The sequence below is a fragment of the Nothobranchius furzeri genome, chromosome 5, assembly GCF_043380555.1.
Source record: "Nothobranchius furzeri strain GRZ-AD chromosome 5, NfurGRZ-RIMD1, whole genome shotgun sequence".
NCBI classification, from domain to species: domain Eukaryota; kingdom Metazoa; phylum Chordata; class Actinopteri; order Cyprinodontiformes; family Nothobranchiidae; genus Nothobranchius; species Nothobranchius furzeri.
Window position 1 is genome coordinate 26596156 of NC_091745.1, and position 13069 is coordinate 26609224.

Genomic DNA, 13069 nt, shown 5'->3' on the forward strand with positions numbered 1-13069 from the left:
AATTGTTCCCACCTGTCCCTGATTACTCTGCCCATGTGTTCCTGATTCCCTTGTGTATTTATACCTCCCTCCTGGTTGTTGTCTTTGTCGGTTCATTGTCGTTGTCCATGGTCGTTCGTCCTGTTGCTCCTGTCCTACAATAAACAGCTTTTTATTTTTTACATCCGTCTGCCTGCTCATCTGCCTCCGGAACCCACCACCACACATGGTCTGCCACCTCCACCCGCAGAACATGACACCTACAACGAAGTGTAGCAGTGATAAAGAACTACAAGGAGACGTTTTAGCCAAACAATATTATAAATGACTTTAGTATTTGTTTCATAAAAAGAAAAGCTATTTAGTCATTCATAATTGCTTGAAAACAAAGATGAGTGCGTGACATATGGTAGAGTTTCTGTTACAGTGACACGAGCCATTATTGGTGACTGTTCACATTCAACTTTATGTTTACAGGCCTGGTCCACTGATGAGCATGTGAACAGATGAATATCAACGTGTTTACTGGTGGTTAAACAGGAATAAGAAAACAAAGACTTAACCAGAAGTCACAAGAAACGTTGCTTTTGTTTTGTTCGTTTAGAAATATTCAATACAATCTGTAGAACTTGCACCACTGCCCTTTCTGGTGAATGGGCCGTAGCCCTGCAGAGCGCTTGATTTGGGGCCTGTATACAGGTTACTGTGACAGTAAAGCAGAATTAAAGTTGTTTTCATTATGAAAATTAGATGCAAAGCAAAAGTCTTGCAAATGAGGGACTTTCAAGGCATGAAAAAGACAAAGGACAGATAACAAACATGCCCGTCCTTTAAAAGTGCACTTGGTCCCTGTTCCGTCCAGGAGGGAGCTTCATCTCCGGCACGTTCTTCTTCCACCTGCTCCTTCAGGTCAATATTAGCACAAGGAACTGCAGCTACTTGATGTACCAGAGTCAAATTTACAAAACACTGTTTGACTCATGCTATAAAATCAGAAGATGAAAGAATCACCAAGGGCAAACAGCTCCCAGGGCTATATGCCAAATACTCACATAACACTGAGGCGCAATTAAGAATTTAAATGGACTCTGCATAAATGGGCCTCTGCAGCGAACACGGCTGACTTTGAAAATATCATAATTAGCGTCAAGCCCAGCCGACATTGTGCAACGTGTAAAGTCCAGCTCCAGTTAATTCACTCATCTACTGCACTGATAAGTTCATCCTCATGATTACATGGTAAAACCTGGAAAAATATGGCGGAAAATGGACCTGGCATAATGAGATGAGCAGCTGTAAGTGTGCAGTCCTGCAGGAAACAGGCTGAAGCCTCTCTGTTTTACTGCTACACTATTTACTGTCAGTGTATAGTTCCAGCTCGATTACAGGAGATGGAGAAGGACAAACACAACAGACAAATGGGAAGCAGGAGGAGGGAGGGGATGGGGCAGCGGGGAGAGATAGGCCAGAAGAGGATGATAAGGAATCAAAGATAAATTCTCCGAGGTGCAGACGTGTTCCAGAGAGGAGTGACCAATCAAGACGGAGTGAAAGAGGGGGTAAAATTGTGATAAGAGTGATGACAGAGTGTAAAGTGACTCGGCCAGCCGTGGCTGTGGCATTCGTTCTGACCTCCCATTACTCACCCCAGTTCAAGACTCAGCCAGCTGATTTTAATATAGGTGAGGGATATCCAAAACAAATACTTCTCCTTAGCAACATTTTACCTTGCTTTCAGAGCCCTCACAGCGGTTAAACAAATGTATTCATATTGTGTTTTCTAAAGCAGTGATTAAAGAGCAGGTCAAGTGTGCCTCGGAGTCCTTCTCCACCCATGTATCGATTTAAAAAAATGCAACATTAGTAGGCGTTGCCTGAAGGACTGAGAGGGCGGAGCCGCGGCAGTGACGAAGACGATGGCTAACTAGACGATGCTAGCTCCCTTCACTCTGAGCAGTTATTAGAAGTGGAGGACGTTTCTCCCCCTCCTTACCCAGACACTCGAGAAGAAAGGGACCAAGTCTATTTGGAGGAGACAAGCGGACCTGAGCCTTATTGTTTTGAGCTTGTGAGTTGCCTGAAACTAGCGGAACCGACCCAACAGAACCAGCTCTGAATGGTAAGTAGCCGTTAGCCATAGCATTGGATTAGCTGCAGGGTTTGGGTCCACGGCCCTAGAGAGCTAGTATTCAGCATGTTTTAGAGGTTTGTCTGCTTCAACACACCTGATTTTAATCAGCAACAAATAGCTGAGCTGCTTAACAGCTAATCTAACCTGTTAAAGCAGGAAAACCACTGAAACGTGCTGGATAGCAGCTCTCTAGGAGCCCTGGGCTCAAGTTACAGTCTGCTGCATAGAAAGTTATGAAAATTCCCCATGAGAAAATTATTCTGTAATGTGTTCAGCCCACTAAAACTGCCCTGATTTATTTATTTACTGATAACAGCTGCTCTCTTGGTTCTAGGTCCTCTGGTGTCTGCAGCTGGTCTCTGGTGTCGTCAGGATCAGGAGCTTCCGGAAGCAGTGCCTTTCAATGACTCTTTCCCCCTTATTTGTTATATTAATTAAATAAATCTCAATTTATATATTTCCTGTTTTGTTCACATCCATAAATACTTAAACATGCTTGAAATTAAAACGAGCTTTTAACAGTGAGGTGCTAGTTTAATTCATCACAATAGAGCTAGTTAAACATGCAACAATGTGATAATTCAATTAATGTAATTTATAAATATCCATTAAAATATCAAAACTGGAATCTAAATGAAATATTTGGCAGCACAAAAAACTTGTCAAACACAATATTTATTATAATAATTGTGGGCAGACGGGAGACAGAGCTGATGGAGGTTCTCAGTCATCGAAGGATGGCTGAAGGCTTTTGAGGAACAGGAGATGTGGTGTTGTCTCTTCTCTCTCTATTCTGCCAGATGAGCTGATAGGTTACAGGTGTGTGAGGACATCCTCATGCTGTCACAACCAGATGACAGGTGTGTGAGGACATCCTCATGCTGTCATAACCAGATGACAGGTGTGTAAGGACATCCTCATGCTGTCACAACCAGATGACAGGAGTTATCAGGTGATCAGCCAGGCTAATGATGAGATGCAGAAAGAAAACAAATCCAGGACAGTGTACAATAATAACAATAATAATAATATGTGGTGTTGCTCACCTTGTGTGCTCTTATAGAGTATTAACGTGTGCCTGCCTCATGGTGTAGAGTCCATATTTTGCTGAGTGTCCTGCAATAATGCAGGTTATTAGTTAATTTACTTTTGATAGCAAAACCAAAATATTTAATGTAAAAGTTATTTACCAGGTGAATCAGCTCACACGTCACCACCAAGTGTCACAGGGCCAGAATCAGTAGCCTCCTTCATGATGTAATCACATACTAATTTAATTGTTAATATCTTAAAAATTCTGAAATGTTTTGATTTTTTTTACCTTGAACAGTTCACTGAGCTTGCACTGTCACTGAGGTGGAAGCTGGAATCAACAGCAGACTATGGCAAGCCAAATGAGCATTTATTCTGATATCAGGATATCAGCCAGAATTGTCATGAACATGTAAGCCATTTCTGTCCACTAGTTAACTAGTTAGCCATGTTTGTGTCAACTAGTTAAATAGTGACAGCCTAAATGTCAACTAGTTAACTAGTAAGGCCTAAATTCTCTCTAGTTAACTAGTTAAAATGTTTCATATCTTACTAGTTAACTAGTATTGCTCAGTGTGTTCACTAGTTAACTAGTGGACAGATCAATGTCCACTAGTTAACTAGTTAAAACACATTTAGTTTTTACTAGTCAACTAGTAAGGTACAAAAACTCGTACTAGCTGACTACTGAATGTAAAAATCCCACTTGTTAACTTTGCCCAATTTGGCCAGCCGCTTGAGCATTAATTCTGATATCTTGTCAACAGGTCAACTAGTTAACTAGTGAGGGTCAAACTGTACACGCTAGTTAACTAGTGAACACATTTTGACCTTCACTAGTTAACTAGTTGACACAAAAATGGCTCATTAGTTAACTAGTAAAGGCCAAAATGCATACCAGTCAGCTAGTTGAAGGTATTTGTGTCTCACTAGTTAACTAGTCAGGGTCAAAATGAGCCCACCAGTTAACTAGTGGGAGACGGAAATGTTCACTAGTTAACTAGTGAACACATTTTGGCTTCACTAGTTAACTAGGTGACACAAAATGGCTCACTAGTTAACTAGTAAAGGCCAAAATGCATACCAGTCAGCTAGTTGAAGGTTTTTGTGTCTCACTAGTTAACTAGTGATGGCCAAAATGTGCACACCAGTTAACTAGTGACAGAAGAAATGCCCACTAGTTGACTAGTGAACACATTTTGGCTTCCTAGTTAACTAGGTGACACAAAAATGGCTCACTAGTTAACTAGTAAGGGCTAAAATGCATACCAGTCAGCTAGTTGAAGGTTTTTGTGTCTCACTAGTTAACTAGTGACAGTTCAAACTGTCCACATGTTCACTAGTGAAGGCAAAACTCCTAACTAGTTAAGTAGTTGGAGTAGGGCAGTGCCACTAGTTAACTAGTGAACCATTAATGACTCACTAGCTAGCTAGTTGATTGTAGCAGGCTCACTAGTTACCTAGTTGATGCATCCATTGTCCAAACTAGTTAACTAGTGAGGACATAAATGTATACTAGTAAACTAGTTCAAGCCTACATTCACACTAGCTAGCTAGTTGCACAGAATTCTAATTAGGAGGCAGAGAATTTCTCAAATTGAGGCTTTCTATTGGCTCACTATGTTAAAATAAAATATGACAACCAATCACAGTGCGGAATTTTGCAAAATCCCACCCCAAACATTTGCATGCAGCACACAAGTTAACATGCTGGCCAGAGGAACCCCAGCTAGTAAACTAGTAGTGGCTTCAGTGTGACACTTACATGTAAACTTGTGAAGGCGGAACTGCTCACTAGTTAACTAGAGAGGGTACAAATGTCCACTAGTTAACTAGTGAGGTGCAAAATAAGTGTCACTAGTTCACTAGTGGGCCCCAAAACGCCCACAAGTTAACTAGTAAGGTGTGGATATGCTCACTAGTAAACTAGTGAGGTGCAGATTTGCTCACTAGTTAACTAGTGCACCCTTAAGCGCCCACTAGTTAACTAGTAAGGTGCAAAAAAGCATCACTAGTTAACTAGTAAGGTGCAGATATGCTCACTAGTTAACTAGTGGGCCCCAAAACGCCAACTAGTTAACTAGTAGGGTGCGGATTTGCTCACTAGTTAACTAGTGAGGCACAGATATGCTCACTAGTTAACTAGTGACGTGCGGATTTGCTTACTAGTTAACTAGTGAGGCGCAGATATGCTCACTAGTTAACTAGTGAGGTGCGGATTTGCTCACTAGTTAACTAGTGAGGTGCGGATTTGCTCACTAGTTAACTAGTGAGGTGCAGATTTGCTCACTAGTTAACTAGTGAGGTGCGGATTTGCTCACTAGTTAACTAGTGAGGTGCGGATTTGCTCACTAGTTAACTAGTGAGGTGCAGATATGCTCACTAGTTAACTAGTGAGCATATCTGCACCTCACTAGTACCTCACTAGTTAACTAGTGAGCATATCTGCACCTCACTAGTGAACTAGTGAGGTGCAGATTTGCTCACTAGTTAACTAGTTGCATCTAAAAACACATACAAGCTGACCATTTTTGTCCACTAGTTAACTAGTGGAACAATTGAAATTTCACCAGTTTACATGTGTGGCAGTGCAGCAGCTCACTAGTTAACTAGTGCCTGAAACACAAATTATGCATATTCTAATGAGAAGGCGGGCAGAAGACTCCTGTTGGGTATAAGAATCCCACCCAGTCTAAAACGTATGTGCTGTGGCCTCACAATCTGATGGGTGTCCCTGAGCGCCAAGGCTTGCACTCATTAGTCATGGTTTGACACCTACTGGTTGGTCGTTGCGGCGGGTTCGAATCCCGCAGATGGCATTCCGCAATTGCTGTAACATTATTTATTTTCTCTTTGTGTTGTAATGTTCAAAGTTTTATTGTTTTACTGCTTTTATTCCCCCCTCCCAAATCAAGTAAAGCACCTCGTTTGGTGTCGTGTAAGGGAGATCAATTGGCGAGTTCAAGTCCCATTGAGGAGAATTGGAATTTAGTGTGCCAGTAATTTTATTGTAGTTCATTTTTGTTTGGTATTGAAAGTTTGGTATTGAAAAAGGCTATATTAAAAATAATTATTGATATATATATATATATATATATATATATATATATATATATATATATATATATATATATCTCCATCCATCCATCTTCCCAAGAAATAGATCAAATGACACTGAGGGAAAAAACTGTGGTTATTTTGGAGAGGGTGCTGGCTGCAAAACCACAAAGGCGGAGCTGCACCCCGCCCATTCACGCAAACTCAGCCTAGCCCACTGACTTCCGTTTTTGTTTTCAACTTTATCGCAAACTGACCTGACCCACATGAATTACGGCTGTTACTAGTTTACAGTCGTTAATGCTATGTTCTATACTCCAATTAAACAAGATAAATATAACTTGCTACATGACAAAGACTGAATATATCTCGAAATGAAAAGGTTTCTTTTAGCGAATATCTGCCTACAGCTGGTCTAATAATAGTGGTGTACAACAGCACTTCAGTCTATTGAATGGTCTCTGGTAGTCTAGTGGTAAAATCGTCTGAGTTGGTTTTTGCTTTCCCCTCAGCTGATGCTGGTTCGATTCTCGGTGGGGTCATCAGCAGTCTATTTAGCCACATTCAATTTGTTTATATTTTAGTTGTAATGTTTCTTTTCAGCAAAATATTTATGTCGCTAAAAGTTCTTTGAATTTGGTCGTTCCTAAACAGCATTTTAGTTGAAACTCTGCTCACAAATGGACTCACACTGGCTAAATAAACGAATAAATAAATAAATAAACACATTATATGTTAAACGGTATACCAGTAAATTGTTGTAAACATAGTACTGGCAAGTGTAGCTAGAAATGAAGAAAAGAGGTTGTAAACTACCTAAAACTTACACTACTGGGAGGCGAAACAGCATGTCAACCTGACTCCATAACCACTACACCACCACATCTGTTATAAATCAAGTGGCGTTACATGTAATTGTGCTGCCCAGTGTGTCTCTGAGATGGGATGTATGGTTTATTGGCGGTGTCTCAGTAGAAGTCATTTCAGAAATAATTTGTCAGAAAATTCACAGAATATCCAGATTTGAGAACCAAGACCAGACCCGCTTCGGGGGAGGAGACCAAATTGAAGCTGAGATGGGAGGAAAATGCATGAATGAGGCTAAAAATGGCTTTGGCGTGTTTCTTATGAGGAAATGACAATATAACATGATTAAAAGTTCCAAAAGTTAGATTTTTAATTATATGGAACCTTTACAAAAACTGTTCAATTAACTTCTCAACTCCGTCCTCAATCTCGCATTTTTTAGCTACAACACCCTCTTTGGTTCCAGAATGCTATCAAGTCTGACAACTGGAAGGAATTAGACTGACTCTAATGGAATGGGCGGGGCTGATTCTGGAATGGGCGGGGCTGACTCTGGTGCAGCTCCACCTTCTGGTGCAGCTCCGCCTTTGTGGTTCTGCAGCGAGCACCACTTGTTATTTTGAGCTAGTACCAGAAGACAGTGTAACCTTTTTTAGTTCTCTCTAGTCAAAACAAAACTTTAGACTTTTTTCTTTTTTTAATTTAACAGGGAACAGCAATCAATTGAACAGGGAACTGCAACCAGTAGTCACACAACAAAATAAAATCACACAAACAAAATAAAGTTACTCTCCTTTTTTCTTGGTGTCTGAAAAGGGCAGGGAAAACCATCAGACTCCAGTCACCCATCGAATGGACTCTTCACCCTCCTGCCCTCTGGGAAGCGCTACAGGAGCCTATGGACTAAGACTACCAGGTCCCGAAACAGTTTCTTCCCCACAGCTGTCAGACTCCTAAACTCTGCCTGCTGACATAACACCCCAAACCAGCAGCACCCTACATAAACTCTGTAGAAACAAGAAAGCCCTGGAAATCGATGCAGAGCGTCGCGGGATATGCCTGACTGGTCATATATATTACCTCTCATGACACTGACCTCTGACCCTATGAACTTGTGTATGTGATGAGTTTATTTACCTTTGATAGGGAGTTATGACCTCTGATTTTGTCAAAATCCTTCAACCCGTTCAGGAGATATTGCACACAAAAGCCAAATTTTCATATATACGGCCTCACACAACCTTGACCTTTGACCCTATGAGGTTTTGTACCTCATGAGTTTATTTACCTTAGATAGGGAGTTCTCACCTGCGATTTGGTCAAAGTATTTCAACCTGTTCAGAAGATATTGCACACAAAAACCAATTTTTCATATATACGGCCTCACACGACCTTTACCTTTGACCCTATGAGGTTGTGACCTGATCAGTTTATCTACCTTTGATAGGGAGCTATCACCTCTGATTTGGTCAAAATCATTCAACCCGTTCAGGCAATTTTTGATATATATATGACCTCACACAACCTTGACCTTTGACCCTATGACATTGTGTTCCTAATCAGTTCATGTACCCTTCATAGTAATAAAATACACAGGCGAGGGTCCGACTCTCTGGAGGACGCCATGTTGGATTTTATGTTTATTTAGCTGTATTTATGGTTTTGCTGGTGGTTTTTGACTCCTTTGAAAACTGTGCAACAACACTCTTCTTCTTCCTTTTCTCGTGTGTTATTTGGCGGATGGCACTCAACATAAAAAGATGCATTTCTCAAACAATTAATGTATTGGAGCGTGAACCTGAGTCATTAATCTCATATCCTAATTTGAGAGTTACAGCTAGAGTCCAGAGAGTTTTGTTGGCTTTATGAGCATTAGTTAGTAAGGTCCTCACTTGAACAAAAAATACAGCTTGTTTGCAGTGACTTTGGTATTTACTACCCCCTATTGCCAGAAATCTACACACTTTCCCTTTAAGCGCGTTGTCTCTTTAAGACTGGTCCTGGGTGACATTGGAGTTTACAGCGAGGCCGTAGAAATTCTCTGTCTGGATATTTATTGTGGAGATTAATGGACTAAAATGGGTTGCTGCACCGTGACTGTCTTCTCCTTTTTTTGGAGAGTAAAAACTATATTTTGGTTTTTAAAAGCTGCCGCTGCACCGTATTAAGAAATCATAGTACTGGTTGGTTCGAAATGGGTTGAAATGTTCACATTTCTTCTTTGCTTTACATGCTGATCACTAAAGCGTGCTTTAATTAATATTGCGTTTTCGTAAAACGTAAGAGCAAACAAGGGGGATTTTAATTGACAAAAATAATAAAATCAGCACATTTCCAAGCCAACTGCGGTTAACATTGGCACGTCGGCTTGAAAAATATCTCCTTTTTGCCGTAAATAACACACATTTCATAGCTGTTGTGGGTTATGTATGTGTTCATCAGTGCTTGAGAACTGTAACTTTGGGGAGCGGGTCGTAATTGTGGGCTTTTAATGCGGTGCTGTCTGTGGCGAGGTGTTGGTAGGGTCTGATCGGAGCTGCAGCCAGAGCGTTTCTCCCGACCAGCGGCTGCTGGGAGCTGGTCCACGGTGAAGCAGCCCACGCAGCCGAACGAGGGCTTCCCGGCTAAGAGCTGACCGCAGCGGCCCCGACGACCGCGGGCCAGCGACCCGAGAAATAACATGGGGAGTCCTGCTGCTGCCTGCTGTTGTTTGTTTTCCGTAGTAAATACCTGAATATGCAGAGACTCAACAGGTCATTCAGTTGTGTGGTATCATTCAGATGATCAAATGAAATGTTGCAACATTAATATCAGTTTACCTGATCTTGATCAATAATCACATTGATGAATTGGTGCATGAATAACTACAGACCCTGCTTCCTGCAGCAGCTTTTTCTGCTCTAGATTTATGATCTGCTATTTGTATATTTCAACGAAAAAGACGGAAATGGCATTAATTATTTAGATTTATTTGTGGATTTTTTTGTCGATGTTAACCCTGTTGTGTCTCAGTTCATGAAGCTGTTTTCAATGTTTCCCGCGATGCGAGCAGCTGATTGTGCCGCAGATGGCCGCGGACATGATCAATTTCGAAGTGCTAGTTCTGGATCAAGAGAAAGCCTGCTGTGCTGTGCCGATGATTTTATTTTGCGAGGATGGATTGAGGAAGGGGGACACACATGCTTAAATATCGACTGTCGGCAATAATCAGATTCATACTCATAAAATACTTGTTTACATGTTGTGTGTGTGTGTGTGTGTGTGTGTGTGTGTGTGTGTGTGTGTGTGTGTGTAACTCTGCCCACTAATCCGTTACGTATTTTGTTTCTTGTTGACATAAATACAAAAATTATGCAAAAGAAAAGAAGTGAAATAACGTACAAAACTAAAGTGTATGATCCAGTATCGAACCCGCAACCTTCACCATTGTAGGCGAATGCGTTAGCCACTAGACCACCAGCACTGGGTGCTACATCTCCCCGCAAATGCATACGTTTAAAACACTATGAGTGCTGGCAGTCTTTACAGCAACGTATGTAAAATAGAGCCTTTTTTATTATTATAAACTTGTCGCTTCCGTACAAATGTGAAACAATATATCTGACGGAGATTTCTGCGGAGTTTCTGCACTTTCCTGTCAACAGAAACAGACATGCTGTCTGCCGCTGCCTTCCGCCTCCAGGCTTTTTCAGACTAATAACTGAAAACTAAAGACTGCACACGTTAACTGAACAAAGATTACAGCAATACACCACAACTTTCTCGCTACAAATATCGTCAAAACATATTTATGTGCTCAAACGATCTTAGTTTATCAAATTTTCTCTTAGAACAGCCTGAACAGAGTCCGCCATACTTTCTCTGTTTCTCAGTCCTACATGGACCAATCACATAGCTGTTCTGCATTTCTTCATTTGCATGTAAAGGCCGGATTTGCTCACTAGCTAACTAGTGAGCAGTACAGCGGTCGAACTAGTTAACATGTTACACAGAATGCCAGCCAAGTGTGTATTTATTCAAATTCCACAAATTTACTAGTTTTAGGGGCATTTTTCTGCAGCTAGTTAACTAGTGACAGTGTTTTGTGTTCACTACTTAACATGTAAGGCTCAGTTTGCCCTCTATAAGCTAGTGAGAAAAAATTATAATGCAGATATGCTCACTAGTTAACTAGTGAGTGCTTCCTGTCCCATTACAAGTGAACTAGAAAGGCCAAATATGTCAACTAGTTAACTAGTGAAGGTAAATTTGTCACTAGTTAACTAGTAAGAACACATTTTTACATAACAAGTAAACTAGATTGCTCCAAAAACAGCAACTAGTGTGCGTCTTGTGCGCACTAGTTAACTAGTGAGCATATCTGCACCTCACTAGTTAACTAGTGAGCATATCTGCACCTCACTAGTTAACTAGTGAGCAAATCCGCACCTCACTAGTTAACTAGTGAGCAAATCCGCACCTCACTAGTTAACTAGTGAGCAAATCCGCACCTCACTAGTTAACTAGTGAGCAAATCCGCACTTCACTAGTTAACTAGTGAGCAAATCCGTGCCTCACTAGTTAGCTAGTAAGCAAATCCGCACTTCACTAGTTAACTAGTGAGCATATCTGTGCCTCACTAGTTAACTAGTGAGCAAATCCGCACCCTACTAGTTAACTAGTTGGCGTTTTGGGGCCCACTAGTTAACTAGTGAGCATATCTGCACTTTACAAGTTAACTAGTGATGCTTTTTTGCACCTTACTAGTTAACTAGTGGGTGCTTTAGGGCACACTAGTTAACTAGTGAGCAAATCTGCACCTCACTAGTTAACTAGTGAGCAAATCCGCACATCACTAGTTAACTAGTGAGCATATCTGTGCCTCACTAGTTAACTAGTGAGCAAATCCGCACCCTACTAGTTAACTTGTTGACATTTTGGGGCCCACTAGTTAACTAGTGAGCATATCTGCACTTTACAAGTTAACTAGTGATGCTTTTTTGCACCTTACTAGTTAACTAGTGGGCGCTTTAGGGCGCACTAGTTAACTAGTGAGCAAATCTGCACCTCACTAGTTAACTAGTGAGCATATCCGCACCTTACTAGTTAACTTGTGGGCGATTTGGGGCCCACTAGTGAACTAGTGACACTTATTTTGCACCTCACTAGTTAACTAGTGGACATTTGTACCCTCTCTAGTTAACTAGTGAGCAGTTCTGCCTTCACAAGTTTACATGTAAGTGTCACACTGAAGCCACTACTAGTTCACTAGCTGAGGTTCCTCTGGCCAGCATGTTAACTTGTGTGCCGCATGCAAATGTTTGGGGTGGGATTTTACGAAATTCCGCACTGTGATTGGTTGTCATATTTTATTTTGACACAGGGAGCCAATAGAGAGTCTTAATTTGAGAAATTCTCCGCCTCCTAATTAGAATTCTGCGCAACTAGCTAGCTAGTGTGAATGTAGACTTGAACTAGTTTACTAGTATACATTTATGTCCTCACTAGTTAACTAGTTTGGACAATGGATGCATCAACTAGGTAACTAGTGAGCCTGCTGCCATCAACTAGCTAGCTAGTGAGCCATTAATGGTTCACTAGTTAACTAGTGGCACTGACCTACTCCAACTAGTTAACTAGTTAGGAGTTAAGCCTTCACTAGTTAACTAGTGTGCACATTTTGGCCATCAATAGTTAACTAGTGAGACACAAAAAACCTTCAACTAGCTGACTGGTATGCACTTTGGCCTTTACTAGTTAACTAGTGAGCCATTTATGTGACAACTAGTTAACTAGTGAAGCCAAAATGTGTTCACTAGTTAACTAGTGCACATTATGTCTACCACAAGTTAACTAGTGTGCACATTTTGGCCATCACTAGTTAACTAGTGAGACACAAAAACCTTCAACTAGCTGACTGGTATGCATTTTGGTCTTTACTAGTTAACTAGTGAGCCATTTATGTGTCAACTAGTTAACTAGTGAAGCCAAAATATGTTCACTAGTTAACTAGTGCGCATTTATGTCTACCACAAGTTAACTAGTGTGCACATTTTGACCCTCACTAGTTAACTAGTGAGACAA

General features: G+C 41.0%; 1 long non-coding RNA gene across 1 annotated transcript; it reads right to left on the reverse strand.

Annotated features, from left to right (window-relative positions):
- Positions 1-3157: 3157 nt before the first annotated feature.
- LOC139069913 (uncharacterized) lies at positions 3158-3592 on the reverse strand. The gene is made up of 3 exons (XR_011520582.1): positions 3432-3592; positions 3301-3358; positions 3158-3226 (listed from the first exon to the last, which is right to left on the reverse strand). It is a non-coding gene; the product is annotated as an uncharacterized lncRNA (long non-coding RNA).
- Between the last annotated feature and the right edge of the window lie 9477 nt (positions 3593-13069).